General features: G+C 41.1%; 1 pseudogene across 1 annotated transcript; it reads right to left on the bottom strand.

Moving 5' to 3' along the window:
- Positions 1 to 935: 935 nt before the first annotated feature.
- On the bottom strand, positions 936 to 21,060 carry LOC132680540 (asparagine synthetase [glutamine-hydrolyzing]-like; annotated as a pseudogene). Its single transcript, XR_014137686.1, has 6 exons — positions 21,057 to 21,060; positions 20,895 to 21,022; positions 2,665 to 3,010; positions 1,731 to 2,362; positions 1,687 to 1,699; positions 936 to 1,242 (listed from the first exon to the last, which is right to left on the bottom strand). The product of XR_014137686.1 is annotated as an asparagine synthetase [glutamine-hydrolyzing]-like (transcript).
- Between the last annotated feature and the right edge of the window lie 27 nt (positions 21,061 to 21,087).

Here is a 21,087-nt window from a genome sequence, read left to right as displayed (position 1 = left end):
AATTATTTATTTATTTTGAGAGAGAGAGGGAGAGAGAGAGCATGTGGGGGGAGGGGCAGAGAAAGAGGCGGGAGAGAATCCCAAGCAGGCTGTGCGCTGTCAGTGCAGAGCCTGATGCAGGGCTCCATCTCACAAACCATGAGATCATGACCTGAGTTGAAATCAACAGTCGGATGCTTAACCATCTGAACCACCCAGGATCCCCAAGGTTGCTAAAATTTAATCCTGTTTTAGGGGCACCTGGGTGGTTCAGTAGGTTAAGTGTCCAACTTTGGCTCAGGTCATGATTTCATCATAGTTCCTGAATTGGAACCCCGCGTCAGGCTGTCTGCTATCAATGCAGAGCCTGCTTGAAATTTTCTGCCTCCCTCTCTGTCGCCCCCCCTCAAAAATAAATAAAATATTAAAAAAATTTTAAAAATTTAACTCTTTTAGATCTGTGTAAAATATTTACATGGTTTCAAAGTCAAGTATACAAAACATACCTGGCTTCTATCTCTGTCTCTATCCTATTCCTCTTCTCATCCCATTAATAACGATTTCTATTTTTCTTTTTTTTGTTTAGTTATTTATTTTGAGAGAGAGAGTGTGTGTGTGCATGTGTGGGGGAGGGGCAGAGAGAGAGAGAGAGAGAGAGAAAGAGAGAGAGAATCCCAAGCAGGCTCTGCTTGGTTAGCACAGAGCCTGACATGGGGCTTGATCTCACCGTGAGATCAGGACCTCAGCCAAAATCCAGAGTCGGTCACTTAACCAACCCAGGTGCCCCAGGAACGATTTCTTTTTAATTTTGTGATTTATTTTATGTTGTTTTTTTTTTAGATTTGAGAGGGTTGTTTTTTCATGTCCAAGTACATATGGATGTTTGGTCCTACCAAACAATCCCACTACCCTTCACAAGAGGAATGTTTACTTTCAGTTTCTCTTTTAGAGAGTGCCTAACCTTTGGTAGCTGACTTGTAATGGGTCAGAGTGCAGGCAGAAGGGTAGTGGCATTGATCCAGTTGGGCATCCAGTAATCGGTCAGCCAGTCAGCCTGGCCTGGGTAGCAGCATTCAAATATTAATGGTAGTAATTGCCTTTGTAGGTTTGAGGAGTACTGAGGGAAATGTTTGTCTTGCAGTTACTGTCAGTGTATCATGAACCTAACGTTCAATATGTTCCTGTAAAATCATAAACCAGAAACTATTAACTGAGGTTATACCATCATTGAAGGCTTCTATTGGTCACCAGATAATCTCTCTCCTTTTTTTTAAAGTTTACTTATTTTGAGAGAGAGAGAGTGTGTGAGCAGGATGGGGATCATAGAGAGGGAGAGAGAGAATCTTTTTTTCCTTTTTAAAAAAATTTTTTAACATTTATTTCTGAGACAGAGAGAGACAGAGCATGAGCGTGGGAGGGGCAGAGAGAGAGGGAGACACAGAATCTGAAGCAGACTCCAGGCTCTGAGCTGTCAGCACAGAGCCCGACGTGGGGCTCGAACTCACAAACTATGAGATCATGACGTGAGCTGAAGTCGGTTGCTCAACCGACTGAGCCACCCAGGCGCCCCGAGAGAGAGAGAATCTTAAGCAGGCTCTGCTCTGTCAGCATAGAGCCCAACGGGGGGCTCAATCCCACAAACCATGAGATCATGACCTGAACTAAAATCAAGAGTCAGATGCTTAACCAACTGAGCCACCCAGGCACCCCACCAGATTCTCTCCAGATTGAAGACTAGAGTCTTCAAATACTCTCTCTCTCTCTCTCTCTCTCTCTCTCTCTCTCTATTCCATTCTTTGCTGGTACCAGAGACAAGTAATGGGAAGAAAATCAATGATCCAGGAATGGGACTCTCAGTTCAAGTCCATGGGCAGCAGTAGTTTGATCTGTGTGGAGAACATCAAACAAACAGAGTTCTTTCAGAAGTTTCTCTCTCTACCATTGGCTTTTTTAAAAGAAGTTTTCGTGAAAATATATGTAACCCTGTGGAAGTACATCAGAACCTTCTCCAGAGAAGATCACCATGCTGTGTTCTTCCAAATGTACTTGGAAATTAAATACATATCTACTGGAGTGTTAACTGTTGTAAGGTCATAAGTTTCCAAGGAAAATATGACTTCATTCAATATCTGAATGTGTTCCTCACAGTTAAAAAGGACTTCATGATGTTCACTCCCAATGTGATCTGCTACCTTTCCAGCAGCCAGTAAATGGGGACTTTCTCCCTGCCAGTTGCAAATGTCTGAGAACATACTGTCCCAGAGCCTCTTTTAGCTGCTTCAATAGGGTGACAGCAACTCAGCTGGAATCCAAGCCCCCTGATAAAAGGCATCCAGTCCTTCTGTCATCCAGTGTTTCTTAATAGCACTGTTAAAAAGGATCCAAAAAAACCAAAAAAAAAGTAGACATGTATATGAAGAGGAAAAAAGAACATGACTAAATCTGCTTGCCCAGGAAACATTACTTACTTTGTCACAATGGAATCACAACAGGTTTGCCTTGAGTTTCAGTTTTAAGGATTGTTCCCCTTCTCTCTTGCATCATCAGTTTTTCTCCTCTCTACTGGATCATTTATAGCATATGTACATCCACACACACTGTACTGTCTCTCATCTTCCACCTTTCCCTGTCCTTTATAGCAAAAGTCCTTGAAAGAGTGGCCTATACTTGCTGTCTCCAGTTCGCTTCACCTTCTCTTAGCAGTTTCTGTGTCAAGACCTGGGAATAGTTTCTCTACACTGTTACAGAGGGCAAGCAGATGTTCATCTCTGCAGTGATGATTGTGAATCATTTCCATAGATGCAACTTTGTCACTTGGCTTTAAATCAAGAATTTGATAGTGTACCAGAAGAAAAGGCTCCACTTTTTTTTTAAGGTTCCATTTTGATAAAGGAGTTGTGATATGCTTCAAGTTAACAAGACCTTTAGCTTCTAAACAAATAGCCAAAAATCCGTCTTCTATCGTGACTGTAAACAAAGATCTGACTTCATAGGTGACCGTGCCCAGGAACACTTTCTTATTGGCAGTATCCTAAAAAATAAATACAAACACCTCATCCAACATACAAATTATTTTCTCAGTTCCTCCTTTATTATAATGATGAAGGACGACTCACCATCCATTTTGGTCTAATAATTAAATTCAAAATAAATTCAAAATAAGTTCAATAGGATAATTAAAGTCTAATTAAATTAAAAAGGAAAATGTGTTTTGGGGTGCCTGGGTGGCTCAGTCAGTTAAGCGTCCGAATCTTGGCTTTGGCTCAGGTCATGATCTCTACGTTTTGTGGGTTTGAGCCCTGCATCAGGCTCTGCGCAGGCAGTGTGGAGCTTGCCTGGGATTCTCTCTGTCTCCCTCTCTCTCTAACCCTCCCCTACTTGCACTATCTCTGTCTCTCTCAAAATAAATAAATGAACTTAAAAAAAAAAAAGGAAATGTATTTCGTCTCCTTGTGGTTATAGATTTTGCCTTCGTAACAAAGCCACAGTAAAGATATTTCTTTGCTCAAATTGGTTGCAATCCAAACAACTGGTCAACCATGGCCAACCAGTGAAATCCAAAACAGCAATTTATATGTCTGTTGACATTCTGAAGATGAAGTGAATCTGGACCTCTGTGTGCAATCTTCATAGCACTTAGACACTGATCAGAGAAACCATTATCACTGCCAAAAAGGGCCCAAATGCCACAGATGGCACGGTGGAGTTACAGGCTCTCTCGGTGTGAGCAGGTCAGACTGTTAGCAGGAGTGGAGGCAAGAGCTATGGATTATCTCCATTTTTTTTTTTTTTTTAAGTAGGCTTCACACCCAATGTGGAGCCCAGTGCAGGGCTTGAGCTTATACCCTGAAATCAAGACCTGAGCTGAGATCAACTGTAGGACACTCAACCAACTGTGCCACCCAGGTACCCCTCCATTGTTCCTAATATAAGCATATCTATGTATCTATATCTAGTCCTCATTTCTTAGATAAATGTTAGTATACTATACATACTTTTCTCTACATTGATTTTTTTTTTTTAAGTAGGCTCCACACCCTAACATAGGGCTTGAACTCACAACTCTAGGATCAAGAGTTGTAGGCTGTACTGACTGAGCCAGCCACGCATCCCTACCTTGATTTCTTTCTCTCAACAATATATCCTGGCAATCAGTCCACTGTTGTATGTAGATATTTTCCTTATTCCCTATTACAGGTACACAGTACCCTATTAGATGGATGTTCTGGTACATTTTAAGACTGAGGGTATTAGGAAAGGTTCAAAGCATGGGAAGTCTTTTGGAAGAGAAGGCCTTTTATTTTGCTAATCTGTGGGTAACTCCAGGGTCCCTAGTGAGGCTTAGATGATGGTGCCAATAGAGAGATGACTGAGTATTATTAACACAAAATTGCTGCTGGTCCTATATAATAAATCTCTTTGTTCTCTGAGCTAAAGAGCAGCTAGAAGGATTTGAAAGAAGAAATAGGCTTTTTCCTCTCCTCCTATACTTCCTTTTTGTAATATACTGTCTGTTACACCATTAGGTTTTAAAGCAAGCCTCGAGTTAACCTGGAGTACAGCTATCTCACAGCAGAGATATCTACCGGGGAAGTGCTGCTTTCACCTTTGTGAAACCACTTTCCTGATAATTGCTATTTCTCCTCTGATTCCTTCTGGAATCAATTCGTTGAGCAGACGAGGTCTCCTGTTACAAATCTCCGACTTGAGTAAAAAGTAGAATAGCTTCACTCCAAAGCCCATTATACACTAGATTCCCAAATTCAGTCTCTAGTCTGTCTCCCATCCCGCATTATGCTCAGCCATATTGTCCAGTAAAGCTCATGGAAGACAGTGTTTCAGTGAGTACTATATAATAGCATAACTAGCAGCATACATAGGCAAAACTCTCAGTGGGGCTAATAGAACAAAACTCAGGGAAAGTAGAACATAGAAGATATTTGCTCTTCTTTTCCCTCTGTCTCAGCCCACCTCCTCATCCCTCCTCAAAGAGAAGAGCTGCTACTATAATTGGCCATACTCGGTTGACCTAGTTATTAGAGGAGTGGGAAGCACTGTTTTAAGAGATTATGCATAAAGCCTATATGAGGAAGATTTTGAAACAGTTCTGAAAAGTCACAAAAATGTGATCAAAAATAGAAACACATTCCTTGTTCTTGGAGAAGACCAATCAACATCATAAATATTTCAAGAGTCTCCAAGTTAATATATAAATTTAATGTAATTCCCTAAAAAGATGCCAGCAAAATTTTCCTGGCACTGGATCCTAAACTTCATATGGAAAAATAAATAAGCAGGAATACTCATGAACATCTTCAAAAGAAAGCAATTAGAGGGGTTGGCCTTACCACATATTAAAAATTACTATAAAGATCCTATAATTAAAACAGTGTGGTGTTGATACCTGGCTAACAGACAAACCAATGGAAATAATTTCAAGCACATGTGGAAATTTAGCATTTGACAAAGGAAGCATCTTAAATCATTGAGGGGAAAGATTAACTTAAAAAAATGGGATTAGCACAACTGGAGAGTCATTTGAAAAAAATATAGTTGAATTTATGTCCCTTACTTTACATTAAAATATACTCCAAATAGATCAGTTATTTCAATGTAAAAAAATGAAACAACATATTCAAGAGTGAATCATATCCATTTCTTTATTACCTGGACATGAGGAAAGCCATTCTATTATAATTCAAATCCCAGAAGCCACGGAGAAAGATCAATACATTTAAATACATCTCTACCTATCTAACATTTGATATCTAAGTTATCTATCTACATATACATACATACAGACAGATACATATAAACTTGTGCTTGGCAAAATCATCATAAGCAAAGTCAAAAGACAAATGAAAAACTGGCAGAAAATATTTTCAACTGAAATTACACAAAATGATTAATTTCTATCAATACATAACAAAAAATAAAGAAGTGTATTGATTGATGCTACAGCATGGATGAACCTTGAAACCATGCCGAGCAAAAGAAGCCAGTCACAAAAGACCACATACGGTGTGATACCATTTACATGGAACATCTAGCATAGGCAAATCTGCAGAGAAGGAGAGGAAGTTAGCAGTCACCTAGGGCTGGGTGGGGTGGGGTGGGGATGGGGTGTGGGAATGAGAATGACTGCTAATGGGTAAGAGGTTTCTTTTGGAGGTATTAAAAATGTTCCAAAGTTATATTATGGCGATGGTGGCACAACTCTGTAAATATACTACTTATTGAATGGTATTCTTTAAATGGGTGAGCATGTCATTCTATGTAAATTATATCATAATAAAACCGTTAAAAAAAAAAAAGACAAAGACAAAAACCCAGGAGGAGAATAGTTAGAAATGTTGAGACAGTTCACAGGAGATGAAAGGCAAATGCCTATGAGACATTTGAAAAAGTAGTCGGTGACATTCTTCCTAAAAGAAATGCACATGCAGGGGCGCCTGAGTGGCTTAGTCCATTAAGCATCTGACTTCAGCTCAGGTCATGATCTCACCATTTGTGGGTTCCAGCCCCACGTCGGGCTCTCTGCTGTTAGCACAGAGCCTGCTTTGGATTCTCTGTGCCCCCCCCCCCCCCGCCCCCCTGCCTCTCCCCCAATCGTGCTTTCTCTCTGTCAAAAATAAACATTCAAAACAAAACAAAGAAATGCACATGCAACAGAGGGCAGATTTGTTTTCTGACTGGGATAATAAAGATAGTATTTCCTTCAGAGTAAAGCTTAGGCAGGTTATATAGCAGCCCCATATAAGATTAGGGGTTTCCTAGTCTCGGTGTTCCTCTGCTGTGACACAAACCCACTTGGCCACAGCATTCACTCGGGCTGCTCCTCATCATCCCCATGGGACGTGGGAGGCAAGATGAACTGATGCCAACATGAAGCTCAGGCTTCTGCTGTACCATAACTAATAGATTCTCTTGTTTTTGACCTAAGAGTCTGAGGCCTTCTGGTAACACCCACTAAGGCTAACTTGTTAGCACTCAAGGAAGGTGACATCTCAAATCCTTCCCAGTTCCAGACTGGCAGAGGTCCAAAAGCTTGACATCACCCTATGTTGGTAATCCCGGAGAGAAACCTTTTTAAAAAAAAGGTATTCTTTTTTTAAAAGACTTTATTCTGGGGTGCCTGGGTGGCTCAGTTGGTTAAGTGGCCGACTTCGGCTCAGGTCATGATCTTGTGGTCCGTGAGTTCGAGTCCCGCGTCGGGCTCTGTGCTGCCAGCTCAGAGCCTGGAGCCTGTTTCGGATTCTGTGTCTCCCTCTCTCTCTGACCCTCTCCTGTTCATGCTCTGTCTCTCTCTGTCTCAAAAATAAATAAACGTTAAAAAAAATTTTTTAAAAAGACTTTATTCTGAAGTAATCTCTACGCCCAACATGGGGTTCAAACTCATAATCCTGAGATGGAGAATCATATGCTCCACCAACTGATTTAGCCAGGCACCCCAGAAACTTTTTAAAGTTTATTTTACTTATTTTTGGAGAGAGAGAGAAAGAGAGAGAGTGAGTGAGCAGGGGAGAGGCAGAGGGAGAGGGAGAGAGAGAATCCCAAGCAGGCTCTGCATGGTCAATGCAGAGCCTGATGTGGGCTCAATCCCAGGAACTGTGATCATGAGCTGAGCTGAGATCAAGAGGCAGACACTTGGGGCGCCTGGGTGGCTCAGTCGGTTGAGTGGCCAACTTCAGCTCAGGTCGTGATCTCACAGCTCAAAGGCTCGTGAGTTCGAGCTCCATGTCAGGCTCTGTGCTGACAGCTCAGAGCCTGGAGCCTACTTTGGATTCTCTCTCTCCCTCTCTCTCTGCCCTCCCCTGCTCATCCTCTGTCTCTCTCTCTCTCAAAAAAATAAAATAAACATTAAAAAAAAAATAGACACTTAACTGAGCCACCCAGGTACTCCCAGAAACAGGTATTCCTAAACATCACCAGTGGGATTGCAAAATGGCAAAATTTTTCTGGAGGGAAAATTGGACAATATACAACAAAATTATTACATGTGCGTTTACCCTTTGACTCGGTAATCTTTCTGGGAAACTAGCTGACAATAATCCCTTTACAAATGCAAAATATAGTATGCACTTTGCTCTGCATTGTGAAGTTATTTGTAATAAAAGCTTAAAAACAAATCCAAGTATCCATCAATAGAAGACTGAATAAACTAGGGCATATCCACACATAAACATATTTGTATATACTTGTACATAGGTATATATATTTATTTGTATGAAAAAAAGAAGAATAAACAAGATATTTCTGAAAATGGAAAGCGTTCCTAATAAGGATGGGTAGAATGGGTATAAGGAATAAAGGTGGGTGCAAGAATTTAATTCTTTGGGTATCCTTTTAGCTTTGACTTCTGAATCATGTAAATGATTTATATATTCAAAAAATTAAGTTAAATAAGAAAAAAAAAACCTAAAATTGAACACAAACAGAAACCAATGAGTGGAACTGAATATGAAGCCCAATTGCACTGAGAACATAATTACTTTTTTTTTTTAAGATTTTATTTTTAAGTAGTGTCTACACCCAACATGGGTCTTTAACTTACAACCCCAAGATCAAGAGTCATATCTCTACTGACTGAGCTAGCCAGGCATCCCGAGAAGATAATTAAAGTTACTTTGGAACATAGACCACTGTAACATTTTGCCCATATAAAGTCTAAGGACAAATAAAACTCCAAAGATACTTTGAACTGCATTCAATAAGTTTATTGTTAGCAATATTGTTGTTCTTGTGCTTTTGTGTATGATAAAATAAAACAAATAAGGAAATATTAATGTTATTAGGAACCAAGATTTCCAAGTTATGAAGATAAAAAAATCACTATAATCCTAACTTTAAATTGGAACTATCAATATAAAACCATATATATACATATATATGTATATATGTGTGTGTGTGTGTGTATGTGTGTGTATACATATTTCAGAAACATTTATTGTGTGCCTAGTATATGTGTCAGGCATAGGAGAAACAACAATGAATGATAAAAGTATAAACTCTGCTACAATAGAGTTTATGGGTGATACATATATTAAATATATAATTGCACAAATTAATGGAATTAAGCCTTGCATTTACCAGGAGTTTACACCATCACCATTTGACACATGAAGTTCCTCAGCCTGCAAAGCAGCCCAGCCTGAAATGCAGCCTTATTATTAAGACAAAATACTCAGTGTCTATTTTAAGAAAGATTAAGTGCTCAGAGTGAGGGCCACTTGTGCCAAAAATGAACAATTTGGATCTCTCTTTTTTAAAAAAAATGTTTAATGTTTATTTATGTTTGAGAAAGACAGAGTGCAAGTGGGGAGGGGCAGAAAGAGAGGGAGACACAGAATCTGAAGCAGGCTCCAGGCTCTGTGCTGACAGTTCAGGGGCTCTAATTCACAGACCGTGAGATCATGACCTGAGCTGAAGTCAGTTGCCGAACTGACTGAGCTACCCAGGTGCCCCAAACAATTTGGATCTCTTAACGTGTGTGAGAAATTTTAGTTTTCTAGTGGCAGGAATGAAAGACACAGGCCTGTGCTGAGTTGTCCAGGCTTAGAGGGACAGGCAGTGGTGCCTGCCCTTCCCAGACAAGGTTGAGAAATATGCTGTGTCTTCTTATCTCTCTCTAATAAGAAACATCTTGCTTTGGAGCCAAAGTTGTGAAAGGAACTGGCAGCTAGATTTCAGCTCAGCACACGATTTTTACAAGAAAAGGAGTCTTGTGGTAACTTCGGTGATGGTGTCACTCATCGAGATAAGTCCAGTGCCAGCAAGTGAATTTAGAGTAATCATGGGCTAGATCTAAAGCGCGAGCTCCATGTTGAGCATCCCTGGTGTGCTGCCTGGTAAGGTGTGTGAAGGTGACATAACCTCTGGATATACGCCATCTGTTTCCTGCTTTCTAAAGCTCTGTGACTGTGAACAGTTACTTCCAAAGTCTAGCACTCACGAAAGATTTACAAGTGGAGAGAGGAATCTCTCTTTTTAGTATTTTATGATAAGGAGTTTCAGATCTCTGGTCACCTGGCTTATTGAGGTGTTTTCCATCTAAAAAGGTGCTTAGTGGTTGAGTCCAGTTACTTAGGGAACCACCTGATACCTAGGAACTGGTACCAAGTGAAGCTGGGTGGTCCTCAAAGGAAAGTGAATACAAATTTAACAGTTTAGTGGTATATTTTAGCCATATCATAAGCAAATTGTAGTCAGTTGGGTGTATGCTTGGAAGTGACTAAGAATGCAAAGGGCAATATTAAGGATGGGTACTTTTTAGGCAGTGGTGTGCTGGTAAATGTTTAACAACAGATTCTTTCTCTGGGACAGTGGGAGTAGGGGAGGCCCTGATGTGTAGTTTTCTTGTTTCCACTGTGTAAAAGTTTCCACAGGCTGATTTCAAGCTTTGAAGAATTTAATAAGATTCCCGACAATTCAACAATTCTCATCAGCTGATTCTATCTATAAGCGAACCATTGCTTATAGGTACCATAGTTAAGAGGTAACAAGCTGTCAACAATCCAGAACCTTAACCCAAAAGAGGTAAAGGAAAATATGTAGGAAAATTAAGAAAACGTGCATACAGATTGAAGTGTGACAATGTGCAGTGCTGGTTCCCTGACTTCCCATGTTCCATGGGGCTTGGGCTGTCTCCTGCCTGCAGTCGTTAGTTTGTTCTGATAGTCTTGAGTGGAAGCTCTTTCCTGTGGTTTTCTGCTTCTGGAGTACTCCTAAGAATTCTCAGGTTGAGGTCTGTAGCAGGAACAAACAGTCTTTCTGATCAAGAAGGATTTCTTTCTCCTTCATTAACAAGTAAGAAAGCAAGGATCAACACCCCAGAGTGGGACGACTGTGTTAGTTGTTCATAGTGCCTGTAAGGTCCTTTCCAGTGAGGTCAGGGCAGTCTTTTTCTCATGGTTCTTTAAAGAGATAACACCTCTCATTTTAAATAGTGAAAAGGGTTGTTTTGAAGGATGTTCTGAAAAAGCTACTCACATCTGTTGACAAAGTTGTGCATTGATTTCACTTATAGGAGATATCTAGAATAGTCAAACTCATAGAGACAGTAGAAGGGTGGTGGCTAGGGTCTGCGGGGAGCAGAAAATGGGCAGTTAGTGTTTAAGAAAAACAGTTTCAATTTTGCAAGGTGAGAAAAGTTCTGGAGATGGATGGTAGTGATGGTTTATACAACAATGTCAATGTATTTAATACCACCAAACCGTACCCTTAAAATGGTTATAATGGGTGGCTATATATATGTATATGTATATATGTATATATATGGATATATATACATATATACACACACATATGTATATATATGTATATATACATAATGGGGTGGCTTAAAATGGTTATAATGAGCCTGGGTGGCTCAGTCAAACATCTGACTCTTGATTTCAGCTCAGGTCATGACCTCATGGTTGGTGGGATCCAGCCCGGCATTGGGCTCTGCACTGAGGGCATGGAGCCTGCTTGGGATTCTCTTTCTCCCTCTTGCTGCCCCTCCCCTGCTTGTGCTCTTGCTCTCTCTCAAAGTAAATAAATAAACTTAAATGGTTAAAATGGTAAATTTGATGTTAATTATAATTTACCATACCTTAAAAAAATTAAAAACAACTCAATGTATCACATGAGTCATTTGCAATATTTGGCTATTTCAGCCTGTAATAAGGAAAAGTCTATAACTGGGGACAGGCAGATAAGATGCCTGCCTATTAGTTAATAGACTGAGAGTCAATGGGCTGGCTATGGAGTTTGATTTCGTTGTCATTAAGATAAAAGGCAACTGTTCAGGCCAAGTTCCAGAGTTTCTAAAAATTTAGCTAGAGTTGAGAATTCTATTTGTCTTTTCTGTATTACCTGAGGATTGAGGATGATATGGGCAATGAAGTACTGAGCTTTATAAAGCTCCTTAGTAAAAATTCCAGTGAAATGAATGTTTCTGCCCCTAGAGAGAAAGTTAAGACTCCTTAGGTAGGAAACTTTATGCTTCTGTACAAGTTGTGGCTTTCTGAAAAGAGAAAACTTAATTCTAATAAACACACAATTACCAGGGTGGCTGGGTGACTCCGTTGGTTAAGTAGTCTGACTCCTGATTTTGGCTCAGGTCATGATCTCTCGGTTTGTGCTTTGAGCCTCGTGTCATGCTCTGCTCTGACAGTGTGGGGCCTGCTTGAGATTCTCTCTCCCCCCCCCTCTCTGCCCCTTGCCTGCTTGTGTGCACTCTTTTTCTCTCTCTCTCAAATTAAATAAATATACTTAAAAAATATGAACACACAATTACCAAAATACATTCATATCCCATTGTTAGGGCAATTTTATATAAAGCATTTGGAAGTGCTCAAAGAAGCTTTGGTTCTGTTCTCTCTTCTAGCTTTAGTTTTGCCAGGATTTTATTATAGGCAGTAGGATATGCACTAGAAACATTCTTTTTTATTTTTTTTTAGAAACATTCTTGACTATGCTTTAAGTGTTTCAAACTCCGTTGTTGGATTAAGATGGTCACCAAACTATCTTTGCTATGGTAACAAGACTGAAGAGCTTGCTTGCTATGTTAATCAGCACCCAGGGATGGAAGAGGGTGAGATCCTGTCCTGAAGTATGACACATAATTAATTTAGAAAGATATCATCAATTATTACCTTGGGAGAGAACATGTTATGGATTGTAAGGGCCTTTCAGGTCATAAAGTATACTATGATTGGCTTTGATTGGCAATGGTATTAAAACCTAGAAACAATCTATAGACAGTTACTATACCAGTTTTAGTGCTTAGCAGTTGGGTATCTTAGCAGTTGTTAACCAGAATGTGGAAGCGATACAGCAGAGCTGAGGAGGTCATTGGTAAGTGTGCAGAGGAGAGTTGGAACAGCAAGCCTCATGTGACTATCTTTATTCATTTTTTTAAAGTTTGTTTTTACTTTGGGAGAGAGAGTATGAGTGGGGGAAGGGCAGATAGAGAGGAAGAAGGGAGAATCCCAAGGAGGCACTGCAGACAGCCCAATTTAGGGCTCAATCCTACAACTCTAGGGTCATGACCTGAGCCAAAATCAAGAGTCAGACGCTCAACCGAGTGAGCCACCCAGGCACCCCTGAGGTGACTTTCTTTAGAAGGGGCTGATTGCAAAGTTGGCCCTTGGCTGGATTTTGGAAACATTCCTACTGCCTTCCACTGATAAGGGTGGCCCACTGTGCTCAGACTATGCAAATAATGTCGTTTATTGCTGAACACCTGCTTTTCTTCTGGGTATCTGGAGTTTTGGTAGGTGTTAAGCAAAGGGTGCTTACATGACTAGCCGCTGGTAGAAACATTGCTCACTGAGTCTCTGAAAGTCTTCCCTGGGCAAAAACATTGCACATATGCATTTTCATTGCTGGGTCAAGAGTGTGCTGTGTGTGACCCTTCATGGGACAGTGTTATGGGCTGAATGTATCTCCCCCTCCCCACTCCTGCCCCATTCATATGTTGAAGCCCTAACCTCATTGTGACTGTATTTGGAGATAAGGCCTTTATGGAAGTGATTAAAAGTTAAATGAGGTCATTGGGGTCAGACTCTGAACTGACAGGACTAGAGACTTTAGAAGAAAAGTTACTAGAGAGTTCTGTCACTCTCCTTGAACATAAGCAGGGAAGAAAGGCCATGTGAGGACACAATGAGAAGGTAGCTGTCCACAAGCTAGGGAGAGTTCTCACCAGAAACTGAATTGGCCAGCACCTTGATCTTGGATTTCTAGCCTCCAGAACTGTGGGAAAATAAAAATCTAAGCTACCCAGTTATGGCAGCCCTAGCCTCCCTCGGCAAGGGCAACCTGCCTCTCAAACTCAGTAACTAGTGTTCCCACACATTATTTCATCCCTTTATTACTTATGCATGTGTTCTTCAATAATATAAGACTGTTTCATGTTAAAACTTTCATTAAAATAGTATCAAACTGTATATATTCTTCAGCAATTTGTTATTTATTTATTTATTTATTTATTTAATTTACTTATTTATGCTGCATCTTATATTTGTGAGATTTATCCATGTGGATACTTTTGCACTAGTTCTAGAATAATACAAAAAAATTATAAAATGCAAAGACAGTATCACTTCCTAGATTAAGATGCTTCAGGTTTTCCACCTCAAAAAACAGGGATTAAAAAAACACAAGCATCTAAAGAGAATGAGTAAAAGACTGAGTGTGGCACATGGTGATGCCTTTGAATGTTTTTAGGTGGGGATCCCCGCATTGTTAAATCTTTCACTATCTCAAGAAAAGAAAATTTGGATTTATACGCGAAAGCTGCCATATTTTGAATAGTTAACTAATTCAATTTGAGAAACATACAACGTGCACAGGAGTGCACTGCGCGCGCGCGCCCCCCCCCTCCCACGGCTAAAGCCAAACATAGTCTTGTGCTATGTGTGGCCCACATTCTGCCACATTGTGATTTCTGGCCTGGAAGATGAAAGCCCCAAACTCCATAGTATAATATTTACTTTCCTCAGGGTCTGGTCTTTCCTCTTCCTTCAGCTTTGTCTCCAAACACCACTTTGCTGAGAACAGTCTCTGGCATAGAATAAGCATTCAATAAATACTAATTATTATTATTTTATCTACTGTCTTTTTTTCATTTGGGTCAGAAATGGACTCTTTGTAGTTCTTTTGATCTTCCAGGATCCAGTCAAGTTTATCCTTAATCTACACATATCAAAAAGAGTAAGCAAGGAAGTTCCCTAAATAACAGTATTTACAAATGTTATTTGTTTTCTCAGGGCAGATATGAAAGGGTTTGGGGACCTTGGCATACGTTGCTTAAAGACAATAGTCATAAACTATTACTAATTTGTTTCTGTAAAAATTGTTATGCATAGGTACCATGGTCCCAAACATATTTGAGAATTCTCCCACAATCTTCCATAAGAGTCAGGTTCAATTCTTGTGTCCTTAACCTGTGGCCAAAATGAGGAGGCTGCTGGACAGAAAGTTGGTTACCGAGAGCTTCAAGGATGTTCTGTGGTTGCTATGCTAGGAAAGAGCTCTGGGCCTGGCTGCACCTCATGAGCTGTTTAGAGATAGGCTTTTGAATCTTGGGGCACAGTTTGGTGCTTATTTTTTGTTTTTGGTATGCTACCTTTCACTCTCTAGATAAATTTTGAAGTCCTTGAGGAAACAGACCACATTTAAAAATTTTCTCTTACACTAATTGGAACAAACTCAATTTTTAAAATGATTTTTATTATTTATTATTACTTCTTACAAACTCCAAAATTTTTTATTGAAGAAAAACAGCTCTGGTGTTAATGATAGGACCTGAACACTGTTTAATTTGGGATGGTGAATTAATTTCGTTTATCAGTAAACATCTATATCAGTAAGTTCTTAGGTGCAATAGAAGAGTCTAGCTAGTCTAAACAGAAATGGAATCTATTAAGGGACATTAACTCACAAGATCTCCAAAGGGCTTGAGAGTAGAATTGGAGGATACATAGACAGGACAGAATACTCCAGTATTCCTACAAGACCCCAGTGAAGACCCCACATGGATCCTGTAGCTGGGAGCCTGTGCTGCTACCCTTACCAGCAAATGGATTCTGGGTAGCAACTGCTTATCACATAGCTGTCTTGAATCAACACCTTTCTACACCTTTCTAGGGTGCAGCTACTGGTGCAGCTAGATCATCTGCCTGAATCTAACTGTAAAGGAGTAAGACAAAGCAAATATCTGGTTCTATCTTGGGGAGAACTCATCCTGTAGGAAACTCCCCAATGTTAGAAAGGTGTTCCAAGGATGGTGGATGTCCATAAAACATGACATGACTTTGATTGCAGCACCATACAAAATTTGGTCTGCAGGCCAGTGTCAATCCTCAAAACGTTAGTTATAGGTTCCTACTAGGGACTGAATGTATCCTTCCAAAATTCATGTGTTGAACCTAATCACCTGTATGATGGTATTTGGAGTTGGGGCCTTTTAGAAGTGATTGGGCAGTGAGAGTAGAGCCTTCATGAATGGAATCAGTGCCCTTATAAGGAAAGACATTAGACATTAGATATCTTTCTCTGCTCTCACTGTGTGAGGATACAAGATGATGGCCAGCTATAAACCGGGCAGCGGCCTCCAGCAGACACTGGGTCTGCTGGTACCTTGATCTTGAACTTCCCAGCTTCCAGCATTGTGAGAAATAGTTACTGCTTAAGCCACACAGTCTATAGTACATCTGCTAAAGCAACCTGAACAAATATACCATAGACTGTGTGTTGAGATAAATACATAAATTGTTAAAAGATCTTATCACAGCCTTGTCACATAACTCTCACATTGGTGGCCAATGGGCAGTGGTTGCTGGAGTACACTTAGTATAGCACTACTCTAGAGCAGAGGTCTGCAGACTACACCCCAGGCCAAATCCAGCCTGCTTCTTGTTTTTATAGGCCTGCAAGCTAAAAGTTTAGTTTAAAAACTTTTACATTTTAAAGGGTTGCTAAAGAAACAAAAAAGAATATGCAACAGAGACTTATGTGCCTCTTACAGGCCTGAAATCTTTACTGTTTCTTAAACAGAAAAAGTTTGCCAACTCCTTCTCTGGAGCCTACTCTAATACTGAATTCTTTGAGAAGAAATTCTTGCAAGGTGCCTCAGCGGCTCAGTTGGATAGGTGCCTGACTCTTGATTTTGGCTTAGGTCATGATCTCACGGTTGTGAGAGCCAGCCCTACACTGGGCTCCATGCTGGCATGGAGCCTGCTTAAAATTCTCTCTCCCTCTCCCTCTTCCCCTCTCTTGCTTGTGTTTTCTCTCTTGCAAAAAATAAATAAGTAAAACAAGGAGAAGAAATCCTTGCCATGTTTTTAGATACCTTGGGTGCTATTCATAGGATGGATACTATTCCTGATACTGTTAATGTATATTTTCATTCTGACAGTTTTTAAGCAGTGGTCTAATTCATTTATAGTAATAGTAAAAAATATTTTCAATACTTTGATTTTGAAGAGTTCTTGTCAAAATTTATCAATTCTATAATTTAGTGTTAAATATTCCTTCATTCTATTTTCAGAAAAAAAATCTACTTTCCTCTTAAATATCATCTTTTCCCTTCTGATGTGTACAAAAGTCCTTTTTAGTCTGTTTATTTTCCCTTTATTAACACTGTATTAGGCTGGGTAGATTAACTGCTTTTGCAATCCCCAAATCTCAGTGGCTTAAGCAAATACAAAGTTTATTTCTTGCTCATGTCACAGTTTAGTGTGGGAAGGCAAGAAAGATCTTGGTCTACTTAAGCATTGAGATACCAAGGCTCCTTCTATCTAGTGCCTTCCAGGAGTCTCAGCAGATGAGAGGAGAAAGAAAGGGTGTGAAGAAATGTATGGAGGGTTTTATGAACCTAGCCTCGAGGTTGGAGTATCTCACTTCCACTCACACTCCACTGACAGGAATGCAGGTGCCTCACTACATCTAACTATAAAGGAGGCTAGAAATGTTGCCTAGTATTATGCTCAGGAAGAAGAATGAACATATTTGGAGAGCAGTTAGCTAGATCCTGCCATCTCCTCAGCTCTTTGGAATTTTCCTTATAATCTGTATGCCTCCATTCTGGCAAGCTGGGAAGAGAAGGGAAAGTGGAAGACGTGCCCCTTCCTTTGAAGGACACAACCCAAGAGCTGTCCACGTCCCTTCTGCTTACATCCCATTGGGCAAAACTTAGTAACCTGGCCACTCTTGCTGCCATGGAAGTCCTTCCTTCCCCGAGGAAATGTAGTTCTTACCATACACCCACCTAAATTGTGAGAGTTCTTTTACCGAAGTAATGAGAGCAAGATGGACATTAGAAGACAATGAGCAGTGTCTGCCATGGTCCCCCCTTTCATCACTCAAATAGTTGTGCCACATTCTCTTTCAGTGGTGGGACACAATGGCACTTTGGGTCTCTAGGAATTACTAGCAGTTCAGAGCCAGTAATTCCTGAAAACTTGGGCTATTTTTCCTTCCCTGAAGCATTCTCTCATTAGTCAATGGCTACAGGCTCCTTTCAGAGGGCCAGAGAGAGAGAGAGAGAGATTAAAACAGTCTGCCTGATGCATTGCAATGTAGACAAGATGGAGTTTGACAGACAGCTGAGAAGCCATACATGTCTGGCTGCCAAATGGGAATGAGAAGGATCTCATGGGGGGGTCAATAAGGAGCAGTTACCTATGTATAGTTAACCCCTTTGTGGCTCTCCAGTCAAGCAGCCAGTGGTGGGTGTGGAGTTGCTGGTGGTCAGCAGGGGTAGCAGTTGGGAAAAACAACCTGGATGACAGCAAACTGAGACTTTCCAGGAAACTACGTTACTTATCTTACGGTAATAATCTTCAGAGAGTAATGTTTCACTCCTGCCTTCTAAATATCTTATCAGTTTTTCTTTTGATCAACTCTAACCAGGCACCATAAAGGGAAGAGGATTTAGGGAAACACAGTTTTCAATCCAGCATACCTAGTCTGCGCATACTCTCACTCAAAGAGAGCCAGATATGTGTCGCTCAAAGGTCAAGATCTCTTGGTGGAGCGCAGGCTTGCTATTTGTTGTGCATATGGCTGGTCAGGATTCCCTAATTTACAACTCTGACTTCTCTCTGCTCCATACCCACTACACAACAGTATAGCAGCCAGGTAACTGTAATCAGATACATTGGATCACAAATAAGAGCAACTCTGGAAGCTAGAAGACGATGTAAAGATACTTGCAGAGTTTTGAGAAAAGACCTGCTTCTGGCCATGATGAAGTAACTGCTTCTCTGTCACTGTGGATAGACAAAGTATATGGAACAACTGTTCACAGACATTTCAGACAGGAAGTGGGCTTTGGAGATCATAAACATCCTAAGTGTGTGGCACAGCTCGGACAAGGTAGAACTGTTTAACTTAAAATGCCGCTGCTGGTCTTTGAAAACATTGCATTAGAAGTATAGGTCGTATCAGTGATAGTGATAGCAAGACTGTCCAGAAGTTTGAAAGTAACCATTTTGCCAAAGAGGTACCATGGCAATAAGAGTTTTCAGCTTTCAGCTTCTGGTTTGCGATTTTGGGGTTGTCACTGTTATCACCATGCATTTCAGGTTTCACTAGGTCAGCACCTCACTTCTGGATACTAGAGTATGAGTTGGTTAAGATACAGTTTTGGCTGCTGTAGTAAAGGCAGAAATAACAATGACTTAAACAAGATAAAACTTTATTTCTCTGTCCCAGAACATGCATTAAGTAGCAGCAGGCTGATAAGATGGCTCCACATAGTCAGGGGGTTGGGCTCCTCCTGTCATTTGCTCTGCCATCTCCAACATGGGGCTCCTGTCTTGGAGTGAAGATGACTGCTCCAGCACCCACCCATGTCTAACTTCAGGAAGGAGAGTAGAGGAAATGGAGGGCATGCGTCTACTCTTTAAGGGCACAACCCTTACATTCCATGAGACTGCCCTTAGTCACATGGCCATACCCCTTGTTAGGGAGGCTGGATACTGCAGCCTTGAGCTGGGTGGCCTGTGTGCAGCTAAAACTTAGGAGCTCTCTTATTAAAGGAATGAGTGGAGAAAACAAGTAGTTTCTGCCACAAGTGCCTTTCATGAAAAGAACAAAACAGACAGGATGTAAGGAGAACAAATCCAAAGGTTAAAATGGGAAGAAGAAAAAGGAAAAAAAAAAAAAAAAGCAGGTTTCTTGGGTAGGAAATGATTCCAGCCTTAAATACATAGATGAAAAAACCCTTGAAACTTGATACTCCTTTTTATTTGGTCTGTCATGAAAGTTCCTACTTACATTTTACAGTTCCACGAAATGTCACCTCTCTGCTATCCCAAACACTTTGCTTGTATCTCTTGGCATTTGCTATGCTGTAACATACTCTAGGTCATTCCTAGTTTTGCAACTCTCTCAAGGTGACTCTGAAGGAGCAGGAAAATAGTTAAGAGCAGAACTGCTGATACTGGCCTGTTTGTTGGTGGTATGACCTGATGTCTGAGATTTGCTTTAAAATACTCCAGCATGGGGCACCTGGCTGGCTCAGTCTTTCAAGTGACCGTCTCTTGATTTGGACTCAGGTCATGATCTCACAGTTCGTGGGATCAAGCCCCATGTTGGGCTCTGTGCCGAACGCGCCAAGCCTGCTCAGGGTTCTCCCTCTCCCTCTCTCTCTGCCCCTCCTCTGCTCTCTCTCTCTCTTTCAACTTAAAACAAAACAAAACAATGTAAAATACTCCAGCAAAAGATGAAAAGGGGGACTAGATGAAATAAGACTGACAAAATGTTGATTTGTTGTAACCATGTAATGGGGGCCTGGGTGATCATAATATTATTTCTCTGTGCTGCTTATGTTATAAAATTTGTAATACAGCAAAGCAAAAGCCCAGTCTCTGAAGACAGCCAGACCTGGGTTCAAACCCTGGTGTCACCATTTACTGGCTAAATGACTTTACCTCCCTATAAATTCAGTTTTTCAAAATGGGAATAATGTGTGGGCCTTTAGAATTCTTGTGAAGGTTAAATGAGATAGAATTTGGGACATCCAGCACAAGGTCTGGCCCTTAGTAGTTGCACTACTACTCGTAAGGGTGCCTGCTAGCAAGCAACAGAAACTGACCTGGTTTTGGCTAATTCCTCGGACAAGCAGCTATTTTGAGCCTGAGCTCCGATCTCTGATTTCTAGACCTAGAGCATTATCTCTGCTATCTGTTCAAAATCTTATCTTGATTTGGTGCTTTGCAATTTATGCCTTCGAATAAAAGGAATATAGTTCGGGCTTATGTCTGGAACTTAGGGCACTCGGCCCTGCAGGGTGGCCATGGGGCTTAGGTCACTAACTGACGTGGAGTGAGTGGCCAGGCCACGGACTGTAGCTAGGTGGACGCTGGTACAGGACGGGGTTTACCCCAAGCAGGCTTGGACCAGCTGCCGCCAGAACTCACGCGCGTCCTCCCCGACTCGCTCACGCCGGGGTCCGGTCGGGGCCCCCTCCCTCGGGTCCCGGCACTCGGCCGTCCCGCGGCGGGTCTGCCAGTTTCCGCGGTTGGGCCAGTCGCCCCTACGTCCCCTCCTGAGCGGCAGGGGGCGGGGCCGCGGGTCTCGGCGCATGATTGGCCGAAGCTCTGGCGCTCCCCT

This window comes from Panthera onca, chromosome A1, assembly GCF_046562875.1.
Source record: "Panthera onca isolate mPanOnc1 chromosome A1, mPanOnc1 haplotype 2, whole genome shotgun sequence".
NCBI classification, from domain to species: domain Eukaryota; kingdom Metazoa; phylum Chordata; class Mammalia; order Carnivora; family Felidae; genus Panthera; species Panthera onca.
Note: the sequence above shows the minus strand (reverse complement) of the source record. Positions and strands in the feature narration are given on the sequence as shown.